This window comes from Ochotona princeps, chromosome 16 (genome assembly GCF_030435755.1).
Source record: "Ochotona princeps isolate mOchPri1 chromosome 16, mOchPri1.hap1, whole genome shotgun sequence".
NCBI lineage: Eukaryota > Metazoa > Chordata > Mammalia > Lagomorpha > Ochotonidae > Ochotona > Ochotona princeps.
The window spans coordinates 56,957,171-56,972,969 of record NC_080847.1 but is presented as its reverse complement, the minus strand read 5'-3'; the positions used below and the strand labels follow the sequence as shown (position 1 = coordinate 56,972,969).

The 15,799-nt window shown below is 47.7% G+C and overlaps 1 protein-coding gene across 1 annotated transcript in view; it reads left to right on the top strand.

The window, feature by feature from the left end:
- LOC101528355 (NACHT, LRR and PYD domains-containing protein 9) overlaps positions 1-15,799 on the top strand; it is a 37,208-nt gene that overhangs the window by 7,571 nt on the left and 13,838 nt on the right. The window lies entirely within an intron of this gene.

The window sequence follows — 15,799 nt, the reverse complement described above, 5'->3', positions numbered from 1 at the left end:
CACCTTATTGGTAGCTTTTTAAAAGATGTATTTATTGGAAAGTCACACAGGAGGAGAGATGGGAAAAAGTTCCGTCCACGGCCACTTGGGGAGTGAATCGGCAATGGCCAGAGCTGAGCTGATCCAAAGCCAGAAAGTGGGAACCAGGAACTTCCTCCGGGTCTCCCACGCAGGTGCAGGGTCCCAAAGCCTTGGGCCGTCCTCGACTGCTTTCCCAGGCCACAGGCAGGGAGCTGGATGGGAAGTGGAGCAGCCGGGACAAAACTGGCACCTTTTTGGGAATCCAGGAATGGAAGGAGAAGGATTAACAAATCAAGACATCACACTGGGCCTAATGATCTGTTTTTTAAATTTTGAATTTTATGGTACAACTGCATAAGGTCTTGGATTTCTCCTAAACCCTTCACCAAATTCCCTCCCCCCAGTGATTTTCCCCGTATCACAGTAGCATAGTCCTTCAGGAGCAGTCGGGAGTCCACCATGGTGGTGTTGCGTCCTGACATTGCTGGGAATGTTATTAAAATCTGTGAGCACGTTTATGTCCTTGATTTCTTTCATTAGTGGCTTACAGTTTTTTATTATGAATCTTGGGTTAAATTGAATGCTAAATTTTTGTAGCTGTGTAAGTAGGATTTCTTTTTCAGTAAGATGACTTGGTGCATGAAATAGCTATGTTGGTTCTTTCTAAATTTCTATTTGAAATTTGTCATACAATTATGTATTGTCTGGGATTCCCCTCCCCCCACTTTCCGCTCCCCAACTGACTTTTCCCATACTGTCTCACTGCTCATAAGGAGTCACTATTCCAGTGTGCCCCAACGTTGCTGGTACACTGTCGGACAGCCCATCATCCCATTGTCTAGACACATCCAACACGTTCACTGGGAGTCCATCTCTTGTTTGCAAGTAGAGACGCATGTTGCGTTGTGTCTTCACTTCTGGGTATGGTAGTCTCCATGACTCCACCATACATTCCAGTTTGCATGATGGTTTCCTTGCGTAGAACATATGGTATTTGTCTTTGGGGGACTGACTTGTTTCATTGAGCAGAATGGTCTCTAATTGGGACCATCTAGTTGCAAATGGTATAATTTCATTCTTTTTGATGGCTGAGGAATATTTAATGGCTGAGTAATTCATGGAGTAGATGTGTCAGTTTCTTTAACCGCTCCTCTTTGGATGGGCATCTGGGTTGTTTCCATGTCTTTGCTATTGTAAATGTAGGATTACAGATCCCCTTCTCACATGTAGTTTCTATTGGGTATATTCCTAGGAGCGGGATAGCTGGATCATATGGCAGGTTTATTTGCAATTCTCTAAGCATTCTCCATACTGATTTCCATAGAGGTTAAAGTAGCCTGCACTCCCACCAGCAGTGAGGGAGGGTGCCTTTCTCGCCATACCCACGCCAGCAGCAGATGTTAGCGTTTTGAGTGTAGACCAATCTCACTGGAGTTGGGCGGAGTCTCAGTGTGATTTTCATCTGAATCTCTCTGATGGCTGGGGAGCCTCAGCGTCTTTTCCAATGTCTATTAGCCATTTGGATCTGGTTTTTTGGAAAACGTCTTCACTTCCTTCTCCCATTTTTATTGCCCATTTTTTTCACTGGATTTTTTCCTCTTCCCTGGGTTTCTGAAGCTCTTTGTAAATCTTGGGTGTTAGTCCCCATCCCTTGTGTAGTGTGCAAAAATTTCTCCCATTCTGTTGGTTGCTTCTTCACTTTGTTAATCGTTTCCTTTGCTGTGCAGAAGCTTTCAGTTTGATGTAGACCATTTGTTCATTTTGTCTTGGAAAAGTTGCCAAAAGCACAGGTGGTCAAAGAAGTCTTTCCCCATTCCTATTTCTTGGAGTGTGCTTCCTATGTTTGATGGTTTCTGGGTGTAGATTTAGGCCCTTGGACCATTTAGAGCTGAGTCTTGTATGATGTGACACATGTGGGTCTTGCTTCTTAATTCTACAGGCTGTGATCCAATTGTCCCAACAGCATTTGTTAGACCAGGCTTTTTTTGCCTGGATTGTTTTCCGTTTTCTGGTCAAAGATTAGTTGGCTGTGTATGTGTGGGCTCCCTTCTGGGGTTGCTATTCTGTTGCATTCATCTCTGCTTCAGTACCAGTCCAGACTGTGTTGATAATCACCGCTCTGCAGGACGTCTTGACGTCTGGAATTGATTCCTCAAGCTTGAGTTTTATCAGGATAGCTTTGGCTATTTGTGGTCTTTTGTGTTTCCAGATGAACTTATTTTCTATTTTTGAGAAGAATGTTGGGATTTTGATTGGGAGTGCATTGAATCTGTGTATTACTTTTGGTAATATGGACATTTCGATGTTGATCCTGCCAATGCAGGAACATGGTACATTCCTCCATTTTTCAATATCTTCTATTTCCTGTTTAAATATTTCATAGTTTTCATCAGTTCTTCCACATAGTTTAATTCCTAGGTATTGAAGGTTCCTCTGCAGTATTTTGAAGGGGACTGCACTTAACCATCTCTTAGCCATGAAATTATTTCTGTACAGTAGTGTCATTGATTTAATTTTGTATCTTGCTACCTTGCCAAAGTCCCTTGTGAGTTCCAGTGGTCTCTTGACTGAGTTTTTGGTTTTCCTATGTAGAGAATCCTATAATCTGCAAATACAGATCATTTTAGTTCCTTGTTTCCAATTTAGATTCCTTTTAATTCCTTTTCCTTGCCTAATAGCTCTGGGAAGGACTTCCAATACTATATTGAAGAGTAGTGGTGACAGTGGACATCCCGTCTAGTTCCAGATTTTAGTGGAAAGGCTTTCAGTCTTCATTTAGTATGATGCTGGCGTTGGGTTTGTTGTAAATTGTTTTGTGCTGTAGAATGTTCTTTCTCTGCCTATCTTGCTTAGCGTTTACAGCAAGAAGTGGTGTTGGATTTTATCATGCCTTCTCTGCATCTATTGAGGATCATATGATTTTATTTTTAATTTTATTGATGTGATGTATCACATTTATTGTTTTGCGAATGTTGAACCATCCCTGCACGTCTGGGAGGAATCCCACCTGGTCCGGGTGAATGGTCTGCCTGATGTACTGTTGGATCCTGTTGGCTAGTATTTTATTGAGGATCTTTGCATCTGTGTTCATCAAGGATATCGGTCTGTAGTTCTCTTTTTCTGTTGTTTCTCCATCTGGCTCTGGTATTAAGGTGATACTGGCTTCCTAGAAAGAGTTTGGAAGAATTGCCTTATTCTACTGTTTGGAAACACTTGTGGAGGATTGGGGTAAGTTCCTCTTGAAATGTTTGGTAGAATTCAGTGAAGCCGTCTGGGTCAGGACTCTTCTTGGTTGGGAGGGCTTTCACTTCTGATTCAATCTCAAGTGCATGTTATTGGTCTAGTTAGATTGTTAATTGCTGCTTGGTTCAATTTTTGTGGGTTTTATGTGTCAAAGTCCATTCATCCCATCTAGGTCTTCTGATTTGTTGGCATATAGTTGCTTACAAAAGTTCCTAATAATTCTCTGTATGTCTGACGTATCTGTTTTCTTTCTCGTCTCTGCTATTGATATGTATTTTTTCCCTCCTGTTTTTGATTAGTTGGGCTAGTAGTCTGTTTTGTTGATTTTCTCAAAGAACCAGCTCTTTGAGTCATTGATCTTAAAGATTTATTTATTTTTATTACAAAGTCAGATATACAGAGAGGAGAGAGTACAAGATCTTCCATCCGATGATTCACTCCCCAAGTGACTTCAATGGCTGGTACTGCGCTGATCCAAAGCCAGGAGCCAGGAACCTCCTCCAGGTCTACCACACAGGTGCAGGGTCCCACAGCTTTGGGCCATTCTCAACTGCTTTCCCAGGCCACAAGCAGGGAGCTGGATGGGAAGTGGAACTGCCGGGCTAGAACCGGTGCCCATATGGGATCCCAGCTTGTTCAAGGCGAAAACTTCAGCTGCTAGGCCACCGTGCTGGGCCCTGATTCATTGATCTTATGTACAGTTCTCTTGGTCTCTATTTTTTAATTTCCTCCCTGATTTTAATGATTCGTTTTTCCTGCTAACTTGGCATTTCTTTGCTGTTTTTCTAGGTCCTTCAACTGTAAGGTTAGCTGACTCACTTGATGCCTTCCTAATTTCTTGACATGAGCAATGACTAAGATGAGCTTTCCTCTTAACACTGCCTTAATTGTGTCCCATAAGTTTTGATATCTTGTGCTGATGCCTTCATTTGTTTCAAACAATTTTTTAATTTCCCCTTTGATTTCCTCTGTATTCGTTTGTTCATTTAGTAACATTCAGTCTTCATGTGTTTGCAAGTCTTCTTGGGTGTTTTGACTTCTTGGTCTCTCACTCACTCCATGATGGTCTGAGAAGATGCATGGTATAATTTTTTTTAAATTTGCTGAGGCTTGTTGTGTGACCTATAACATGGCCAGTTCTGGAGAAGGGTCCATGCACTGATGAAAAAAAGTGTATTCTCTGTCTGTAGGATGAAAGCTTCGGTAGATATCAACTAAGTCCATTAGATCTAGAGTTTCGGTGAGTTCTGTTTCTTTGACTTTTTTTTTAATCTGTCCATTGATGTTAATAGGGTATTAAAGTGGCCCACTATGATTGTATTGGAATCTTTCTTCGTTTAGGTTCGTTAATGTTTGTTTCATGCAGCTAAATGCCTTGGTGTTTGGCACACATATCTTATGGTGATCTTGTTGAATGGATCCCTTGAGCATTACATGGTATCCTTCATCTTTTAATGTTTTTCACACTGATGTCTAAATCAGCTAAGAATGGCCACCCCCACACGTTTTCCCTTACCATTAGCTTGGAATATCTTTTTCCATCCTTTCACTTGCAATGTCCTCTGATCTTTATTAGTGAGATGTGTCTCCTATAAGCAGCAGATAGATGGGTTTTGGTTTTTAATCCAGTCCTCTAATCTATGGTATTTGAATCTAAACCATTTACATTCAATGTTAATATGGATAGGTGGCAATTTGGTCCTGTCACGTTAGCAATGGGTTGTTCCTTGAGTCTTCTGTTGGCCTGTTAGTGAGATGTTCTCCACGTCTGCCTGTGGCTTTGGTAGCTGCTGTTCCTTTTCTCTTTCACAAGAACATCTTTGAGTATTAGCTGTAAGGCAGGTTTGGAAGACACATTCTTGGAGTTTTCTTTGCTGTGGAAGAATTTTCCTTTTCAGAGACAAAGGAGAGCTTTGCAGGATACGTTATTCTGGGCTGAAAATGTTTCCTTTTAGAGTCTGGACTATGTCACTCCATTGTCTCCAGGCCTGCAGTGTTTCCTCTGAGAGGTCAGCTGTGAGTTTGGGGGTTCTTCTATATGTCACTTGATTTTTCTCACGTGCGCATATAAGGGTTTTTTCCTTATGTTCAACCGAGGAGAGCTTGATTATCATGTGTCTTGGTGAAGATCATTTTGTCAACCCTGGTGAAGGTTCTGTGCCCTTCTTGGATGTTTCCCAATTCTTTAGGGAAGTTTTTATTTCATTGAATATACCTTTAATCCCAGTTGCTCTTTCTGCGCCTTCTGGAACTCCCATAATTCTTATGTTGGGCCTTTTAATTGTATCTTTTAATTCCTGGATACTTCTTTAGCTTGACCTAGCTCTGCTTCCAGCTTTTTGTTTCCCCCTGGTGACAGGAAAGATCTTCCAATTCTAATCTGTCTTCATTCATTCTAGTTTTTAGATTCTCCACTGGATTTTTAATTTGCTCCACTGAATCAACTTCTGAAATGTCACCTTTCATTTGATTAATTTCCTGTGTAACATTCTTAATTCTTTGAACTCTTTAAAAAATTTTTCTATTACAAAGTCAGATATACAGAGAGGAGGAGAGACAGAGAGGGAGATCTTCCGTCCGATGATTCACTCCCCAAGTGAGCCGCAATGGCCAGTGCTGCACCGATCCAAAGCCAGGAGCCAGGAAATTCTCCCGGGTCTCCCACGCGGGTGCAGGGTCCCAATGCATTGGGCCGTCCTCGACTGCTTTCCCAGGCCACAAGCAGGGAGCTGGATGGGAAGTGGAGCTGCCGGGATTAGAACCGTCGCCCATATGGGATCCTGGTGTGTGCAAGGCGAGGACTTTAGCCTCTAGGCCACGCTGCCGGGCCCTTGAACTCTTGTATTATGTGCTTCTCATTGTTGATCAGAAGCATTATAACGAGTTTTCTGAATTCTTTGTCCCCCATTTTTTCAGTGTCTTCCTCAGTTAACTCTGAGGGTGGTGGAGGCTTTTCTTGCTTCACCAGAGTCCTCAGTAACATTCACTGTGCCTCTGTCTCTCTAACTTTGACATTGCAATCCTGTTTGGTGTAGTTTTCTCCTTAGTGCAGTGTTTTAAGATATATTACCTACAGGTCTACAAGTCAACTTTTCTATGTAATCAGTGTCCTGGGGTAGGAAGACGCCAACTGTCCCAGATAACTGATTGGTCGGCGGCACTAATCTTTCTAGACACACAGGATGGCGCCTGGTCAGGCACTGCCGGAGACCCGGGGCCCACACAGATCCTGCAGGACGACGAAGCTGGTGCTGTCCTCCCCGTGGGATGAGCCGGGTGTGACTAGCCAGAAACGTGCCCACTCCGAGCTTTGATCCCTGTTCCGACCTGCCACCAGTCAGCCCCTTGGAGTCTGCAGCTCCCTTTTCGTTGGTTGCTGAGCCAAAGTGTTGGGCAGGATTGGCCAGTCCTGGCCTGCCATCACCTCCCGAGTTCCCTGCATGAACCCAAGCTGCCACCTGGCTGCCGCAAGGGCTGGTCTGTGGCCGCTGCTGGCCCCCTGTCGCTGGTCTGTGGCCGCTGCTGGCCCCATGTCGCTGGTCTGTGGCCACTGCTGGCCCCCTGTCGCTGGTCTGTGGCCACTGCTGGCCCCCTGCTTGTCGCCAGAGCCGGGCTCACAGCTCACAGGTGGCTGCTGTGGTTTCTGTTCCCTGTAACACCGCTCGGCCGTTGTCGCCTCTGAGGGAAGAGGATTTTAGTTTTTCATCCTGCAGGGAGATGCTGGCTGTGGAGTCATCTACAGTTGAGGAGCTCACCTTCTGGAACTCACCGAGTCTGTGGTTTTCGCTGTGGAAGTCTGTTGTATCACATGAAGCACTCGCTCGGTCCTGTGGCCTTCACCCAGGGTGTTGGTGAGCCTCTGGACTTGATGTTGACACACCCTTGCATCCTGGCTTAGACCCCGACCTCTGGGGTTTCGTCTTGATGTAGCGTTGGGCCCGTTGGCTGATCGCTCAGCCAGGATGCTAGGCTGCGGCTTCCTGTTGCGTCTTTAGCAGCATGCTGGTGACAGTCCTGCAGTCTCAATATCTTGGACACTGTCGTTATTTGAGGTAATTCGCTAAGTATTTCAGGCGACTCGGGTGTGAAGTCATGAGACCCTGGACGACTCTGAGGTTTTTTTCAGTTTGTTCACATAAACCTTATGGCCCGCTCCGTTAATGTTGCATGAAAGCCTCCACTCGGAGTCGTGCTTGGCGGCTAATGGTGTGCCTGTTGATGCTTTCATAAAGCAACTTCTCACTTTGTTTCCGTTTTTTGCTTAACTCTGTGCCTACTCTGGCTGTTTTTAAATCTGGTTTAATTTCTAAGTCCTTGGTGCTGTCCGCACACTCCTCCTGTCGCTTGATGCTGCCTTTGTGGGGTCCGAGCCATGTCCAGGCAATACTGTAGCTCCCCTGAACTCTTTCAAAGTTCTCACTGGCTTCTAGCTTGTCTGCTGAGACCACGGATGGTTAAACTTCCAGTATTTAGAAAGTTTGGTGGGGTTTGTGGCCTAGTTGTAGTTATTGCAGTAAATAACTGGTAAGAGGAGTGTGTTCCGTAGCTGTAGGCATAATGTTCTGTAAAGGTTGGGGCGTTGCTGTGGCGTGTGGTTCAGCTCCGCAGCGTCTCTGGTTTTGGGGGCGGCCGGAGGGGAGGTATGAATGCCCACTGACAACAGTAACATGCCCACATTCCCCGCTGCTGAGTTGAGGTCTGGCTCAACTTCAACACGTTCCTGGGAGGTGTGTGCCTGTTTGCTTGCCGGCCTGATCCTCTTACGGCGTATGATGTCTTCACTTTGTGCACCTCCTGTCAGCGCCATTCCGGGAGTGTAGCTGCAATGGCCCATCTTGTCTTTGGCTTTCCGTGTTTGTTTTTGCAACCCTTCACTTGCAGTGTGTGAGCAAGTGAACCTGCGAGGTGAGTGGCCAACAGCAGCATGCCGTCAGGTTTGAGAATTGGCAGACGGGCCCAACACAATGGCATGGCAGCTAAAGTCCTCGCCTTGAACGCACCGGGATCTCCTACGACGCCAGTTCTAATCCCGGCAGCCTGCTTCTAGGAAAGCAGTCAAGGACGGCCCAAAACCTTGGGACCCTGCACCCGTGTGGGAGACCCAGAAGAGGCTTGTGGCTCCTGGCTTCGGGTTGGTGCAGCTCTGACCATTGGTGCCACTTGGAGTGAACCATGAGACAGAAGACCATCCTGTCTGTCCTCTCTGCCTTTCCAATGAAAATCAGTCTCAAAGGTTTGCCAATTTTCTTTTATCTTCTGGAGTTCAATCCGTTTGCGCTCAAAGCTGATATTCACAGGTAATGATTCCTGCTTGCCATCTGACGTATTGTTAGATTCTGCCTCTGCTTTGTTGGCTTAGCTGTGCTGAAGGCCTCTGCGTTGGTGAATTCCGACTGTGCAGCTCTGCTTGGACTGCAGCACCCTGCTCAGGACCTGCTGGCCTGGAGCTGATGCAGCCCCTTGGCTGGGCGAGGACTCCTCCCTCACCTCTGGCGCAGGTTGCAGTTGGAGCTGCAGTGCCCGCCGCGGCCTTGTGGGCCTTCAGGACAGGCTGCCTCAGTGCCCTGACCGACCTGCACGTGGAGGAGCGGTGTCGTCACTGTCACTGGCGCTCGCTTGGATGTTTGGCAACTTGTAATGTGCCCATGGAAGGTCTTCCTTGGTGGAGTCTGGCCGGGGTCCTGGGACTTCGTGTGTGTGAAATCTTGTAGTAAATTTTTCAGCTCTTGAGTGATTTCTCAATGTCTCTTCCCTGCTATGCTCCCTCACACATCCCTATAGTGCAAACATCTGTCTAATGGTACTTCCTGCATCTCCTAGGCTTTCTTCATTTCTTTAATTCATTCTGTCATCTCTGCGCGTCCCTCTCTGCACCCAGTCCCCCTTTCTCCCTGAAGCCCCCATCCCTCTCCGTGTCTGTGTGTCTGGTCGGTGTGTGTGTCTGTCTCTGGTCTGTTGCACGGTGTCAACCCCTTCTCTCTGTCTGTTAAAGGTAGAACGAAACATTACCTGAGTGATGGAGTGATGGAGGCATGACCTTCTAACAAGTCGCGCCCCAGCTCACCAGCTCTGTGCACCAAGAGCAAGTTGGTGAATCGGATGGTGTGTTTCGGGGCACGTGGCTTCCTGGAGTCGGTCCAGCTTTGGTGTGGTACTTGTTACCAGTGAAGCCCAGTGGGTTCTTTCCCAGCTTAGCACAAGAGTGAAAAGCCAGGAAACAGGTGCAATGGTAACAGACTTTTCTTTTTCAACCAAAAACCAGATTGATTTGAACGGGGAGAGGGAGTGCTTGCCTGCTCTCGTTGGCTCCCTAAGTGGCGCAGTGGCTGAGCCTGGAATGGGCTAACGTCACGAGCCTCCACGCCATCTCGCTCGTCCGCGCGGGGGACGGGCTCCCACGTGTTGGTCGTCACGCATTGGCTTCCCAGGCGCATTCACGGCCAACTGGAACAGAATCCGCACAGCGCGCCCAGTGCGGTGGCCTAGCAGCTAAAGTCCTCACCTTGATTTCATAAAGACGCTGGTTCTAATCCCAGCAGCCCCGCTTCCCGTCCAGCTCCCTGCTTGTGGCCTGGGAAAGCAGTCGAGGACGGCCCAAAGCCTTTGGGACCCTGCACCTGCTTGGAAGACCCGGAAGAGGCTCCTGGCTTCAGCTCGGCTCCAACCATTGCAGCCACTTGGGGAGCGAATCATTGCACACATGATCTTCTGTGTCTCCTCCTGTCTGTGTATCTGACTGTCCAACAAAAATATTACAAAGCAGACCAGTCAGAACCGAACCATCACTTGAGTATGGGATGTTTATCTCAAGTGAAGGCTTCACGAGCAGTGCTACAAACACCAGCCTCCTCAAATGGAGCTGTTTTTCTTAAGGCACATTTTGAATGTCAGAATTACTCCAGCTATTGAGTGAAAAATGTTCAGAACAGAAAGACTAATATTCTCCCTGTTTTTCCTATGTGAGTTGTCTTACCTTTTTGCTTACTTTATGATATCAGTTCCATAGGCCCTGGGATTTCCCTTCCTCCCCAAGGCCCCTCTACCCCCCGCCCCATGGAGTTCCCCTATAGTACTGCAGTATAGTTCTTGATAAACAGTCAGTCATATGTCCACTGTGGGCATGGACAATGGCAGAGAGTCCAGCATCCTACTGTCCAGATACAGTAAGCAGTTTCACAGGGAGTCCATCTTTGTCTGGAAGTAGAGAGGCAGCTTGCATTGTATCCTCACATCTGGATAGGATAGCCTGCATCACAGTTACTGTACATCCCTTAAAAGCCACAAAGCAAAATTAACAGGAAGAAAAATTAATATTTATTTTTATTGGAAAGTCAAATATACAGAGAAGAGGAGAGAAAAGATCTTCCGTCCGATGGTTCACTCCCCAAGTGACTTCAATGGCTACAGCTGAGCCAATCCGAAGCCAGGAGTCAGGAGCTCTTCCTGGTCTCCCAAGTGGGTGCAAGGTCCTAAGGCTTTGGGCCGTCCTTGACTGCTTTCCCAGGCCACAGAGAGCTGGATGGGAAGCAGGGCTACTGGGGTTAGAACTGGTGACCATATGGGATCCCGGGCATGCAAGGCGAGGACTTTAACCACTATGCTATCGCATCGGGCCCGGAAGAAAAATTAAAAATGCCATGAAGTTAAATAACCTGCTACTGAATGACTAATGTGTCACTAAAGAAATGAAAAAAATCAAGAACCTTCTTGAAGAAAATGCCACTGTATGATCTGTATGTCAGTAGAGAATTTAATGAGTTTTGCAGAGATGAAACTAAAAATCAAATCCATGGGTTTACGCTGATCTTGGAGAAGTGTAGGCAACACATACATGGATTTAGCTTTTAATCCAGTCTACTAAACTATGACGTTTGAGTTTCAAACATTCACATCCGGCGCTAATAAGAATGGGTGGTAATTTGGTCCTGTCGTTTTAACAATGGGTTAATTGATTTAGTCTTCTGTTTTACTGGGATGCTCTTTATATTTCCCTCTGGTTTTGGTGGGCGTTCTTCCTCTTCTCTGTCAAGAGAATATCTTGAAGTATCCTTTGCAGGGCAGGTTTGGAAGAGGCATATTCTTCTAACTTTTCTTGAAATAGTTTTTGCACATTAATTTTCAAAGACAAAACTTGCTGGGTACATTATCCTGGCTGACAATTTTTTTGCTTTTAAAATCTGGAATGTGTCACTCCATTCTCTTCGGGCCTGTAGTGTTTCCCCTGAGAGGTCAGCTGTGAGTTGAACTGGCATTCTTTTATATGTCAATTGATTATTTTCACGTTCCCATTTAACAAACTTGATTACCATATGTCTCGGTGAAGATCGCTTTTGGTCAGCCCTGTTGGGAGTTCTGTGCCCCTCTGGGATGTTGTTTCCCAATTCTTTCTCTAGATTAGGGAAATTTTCCCTTATTTCATTGAATACACCTTTAATCTTTCTCTTTTTGCACCTTCTGGGACTCCCGTAACTCTTATATTGGGCCTTTTAATAGTGTCTTTGAATACTTTATTGAGCTTGACCCATCTCTGCTGCCAGCTTTTTGTTGGTTTCCCCCTGGTGACAGGAAAGATCTTCCAATTCTGAAGTTCTTTTTTCTGCGTTACTCTATTTTGGAGACTCTCCACTGTACTTCTGCTGCGCTGTGTTCTTCATTTCTGGTAAATCAGCTTTCATTTGGTTCATTTCCTGTGTGACATATGCCTTGAATTCCTTGAACACCTGCTTTACATGCTTCTCGTTTTTTTTTTTTAAAAAAAGATTTATTTATCTTTATTACAAAGTCAGATGTACAGAAAGGAGAGACAGAGGAAGATCTTCTGTCTGATGAGTCACTCCCCAAGTGGCCGCAACGGCTGGTGTTCCGCAGATCTGAAGCCAGGAGCTTCTTCCGGGTCTCTCATACGGGTGCAGGGTCCCAAGGCTTTGGGCCACCCTCGACTGCTTTCCCAGGCCACAAGCAGAGAGCTGGATGGGAAGTGGAGCTGCTGGGATTAGAACCAGCGCCCATATGGAATCCCCACGCGTTCAAGGCGAGGACTTAAGCTGCTAGGCCACGCCGCTGGGCCCATTTTCGTGTTTTTGATTGTTGGTTGTGCTGCTATGAACATAGGAGTACATGTTGCTTTGTCAAGTAAAAGGTCTTTTGGATTTATTCCTAGAAGTGGTGTTGCTGGCCCAAATGGTAGGTGGATTTTCAGTCGCCTGAGTGTTCTCCATTCTGACTTCCACTGTGGCTGTACCAGCCTCAACCCCACCAGCAGTGGAGGAGGATTCCTTTTCCCCACAGCCTTGCCAGCAGGTGGTGCTAGTCCTCTGGATTTGTGCCATCCTTGCTGGGGTTACGTGCAACCTTGGTGTTCTCGTTTGAATTTCCCTAAGGAACTTGAGCCCCTTTTCATGTGTCTGCTAGACATTGGAATTTTGTTCCTTTGTAAAGCGTCTGCCCGTCTCCCTGGCACATCTCGACTGGTTTGTTCTGTGGTTTTTCTGGAGTTGATATTCTGTGAATTAGCCCCTTGTCTCCTGTGGAGTGTGCGGACTTTCTCCCGTCCTGTGCTTGCCCTTCTGCTTTGTCTGCTTTGCTAAGCAGAAGCTTCTTTTTGATGTAGTCCCATTTGTTTATTTCGATCTTGACGTCCCTTGCTTTTGGTGATTTTCCTGAGAAGTCTCTGCCGATGCCTATGTCTTGCAGCGTTTTCAACTTTTTCTTCCGGAAGTCTGGTTTCTGGGTGTAGGTTTCGATCTTTTCTCCATTTGGATTTGATCTTTGTGTACGGTGAAAGGTGTGGGTCTCGCTGCTCACTTGTGCAGGTCATTAACCAATTGCTCCAACAGCGTTTACTGCAGTCTTCCCTCTCCCCCTGGGTTCTTTCCTGTTTTCTTGTCCAGGATTGGATGACTGAACATGTGAGTATCCTGATGCTTCTGTTTACCGTTGGCCGTCCTGTTTCTGTGCCAGTACCAGCTGTTTTCGTAGTCGCCACCCTACAGTATGCCCGAAGGTCTGGTGTTGGATCCCGCCCATTAGAGGCTTACTGTTCAGGGTGTTTCTGGCTATTCATGTTTGTTTGTTTGTTTGTTTGTTTGTTTCCAGATGAGTCATTGCATCCTTTTCCCAGCTCTATAAATGTTCTTGGAATGTTATCCACCTCATGTGACGCCTTTCTCCCACTTAGGGTTGGAGCAGTCCCAGGATTAGGGAGACACCGGGTGTCCTATATAGCTAGGGTGTTGGTGGTGCTGAACTTGCCAGAACCTGTTGGCTGTTAGGTCTGAGTGCCGCATGGGCCTATTTTGACTCGTATGATGCCATAGTGGGTATTTTCCAGTGGGACCAGTGTAATGCACTGAACTCAGTGAGTTTTCGCAGGCTCGGTGCATGCGCGGTTCACTGTTGTCCCTGCAGTCTAAAAGCCTTCACCACACTGTACAAAACTGTACCCGATGGCCAGCAGATCAAGAACTCTAGCAGTGGCACATCAGGTCTGAGGGCTACCTGGACCTGTCTTGGGTGGAGCCTTTAGGATGCCATGTTGTTGCAGTCTGAGGCAGAAATGAGTTCACTCCCAGCTCAGTACATGCGCAGTATTATCCATAACCATTGCCTCCTTTGAACAACTTGGCACCCGATTCGGCTCTAGGAAGTGGACTGGGCTATGAAATCAACCCTCTGTCTCTGCTCCTGGTCAAATGAAACAGACCAGCAGGACGGGCAGGTCTTTTTCTGGGTTCACCTCCTGAGCTCCCAGTGAAAGTCCCTTCCCATCTGGTTGCTGGTGGAGTTCAGATCACCGCTTGCTGAAGGCTGCTGGGCTATCAGTCGCTGCAACACCACCCCGCTGTGTCCGCTGCTTTCCCGTGTCAGTCTCCACGTACCCCTCTGCTGCCATCCTGTTCTGTTTCCTGGAGTGTTCCCTCTCTGCTTCACACTGGCTGATGTTTTGCCATCTGCTTAAATGTGTTCTTACCTTATTCCGCCATCTCGATTCCCTTGTAACACTCTTGATTCAAAGCAAAGGTGTAAAAAAGCAAGAAGTGGCATAGTGAAATGTCAGACTAGACACTGGCTTTTGGGGGAAACGGCTTGAGCGTTTTCAGGTTTTTTCTTTGAATGTAGGGAGGGGATAAGGGGACCCAGAAGCAAGGGCTGATAGTGCCTTGAAAGAGCATCAGGGGATCTCTGGTCCCGTTTCGGAGCATGGGCTACACTGTCCCATTCCCTAGGGCTGGGCAGAACAGGGAAACTCCCCTCGCCTTGGTTGCGTGGGCAACTCCAGTACAAGCAGACTGAACTGAGATGGAGTCCAAGAATTAGGCACCCCGTCTTCCGCTCCAGGGCTCTGGACTCGGCCTCAGAGCTTCCCTCCAGGAGGGGCCTAGGGACACCGCCTGCCTTCGTGCTCCTGTTTCCCCGTTGTCAGCCGTGACTTAGGCTGGCCATTGAGGTGTCTGCACTGAGCTGGGCTGAGGGGTGCACGGGGCACCCTGACAGGCAAGGTCTGAGGGTGCCGTGTCCTGTGTGCCTTGGCCAGTGGTAATGAGCACGAGGCTTTCTCACAAGAAACAGGAGTTGCACCCAGGCAGAGAGGAAAGCGGGTTTGGGGACCTTGATGCTCTGGGAGAGTCATCAGGGACCCGTGTCTCCACCTCCGGGGAGACAAGGACCGGGCAGTTGGCTCAGGTCTGTGTAACAACGCGTGAGTCCCGGAGAGCCACTGGGGGTAGTGGAGCCCACCTTGACCCTCTAGGACCAGTTTCTGATTGGAGTAACTCTCATGTGGGGTCAGCTGGGGACTAAAGGACTGACCGACACTGTCCACGTCCATTGCCGCCCGTGCAGGGCCCAAAGCCCCGCTCGCCCCAGGACCACAGGTCAGACGCTCCTCGGGGCGTCCTTGCTCTGTGGTGCCAAGAGCACTGTAGCTCTTCTCCTGGGGTAAGTGTCTTGGAGCTGGATCTTACACGCCTGTAGATCGTCCCCGGCGCATCTATTGTGGGGCGTTACAACTTCAGGGCCGGGTATCGTCTGTATGCGGAGCTCAGTGTAACCTCCCTTGAGATAAGCCGGGTGTGAAATGGACGCAGCAAAGCCCACTGGACAACACAATGGTCCAGGCGTGCACTGCAGTGGGCACCATGGGCCAGGTGGAACCGAGACCTTCTGGTCTCAAGTCGGTGTAGACGCATGATCATGGCCATCCGCCAGACTGAACGAAGGTTTCACAAGCAGTGCGAGAGAGGCTGCACAGAGCGTGCGTGCTTGCGTGTGCGGAGAGTTCGCATAGTGAAGCTTCCTGTCCTGCTGGCCAGTGCTCAGTGCTGTCACCTGCCGGGGACACCAGGGAGCAGCCGTGCTGGCGGCCCCGCGGTGCGGCCATGTCCGCGAGCACTCCCCAGGTCCGTGTCTGCACTTCGCTTCGGCCTCTGGCTTCCAAGTGAGCCTGCTGGTTCTGGGCAGGACTTCTAGCCACTGCGCATTATGTCTGTTTGGGGCTGACATGGTGGAGTAGCAGGCCAAGCTTCTGACTGTGGCC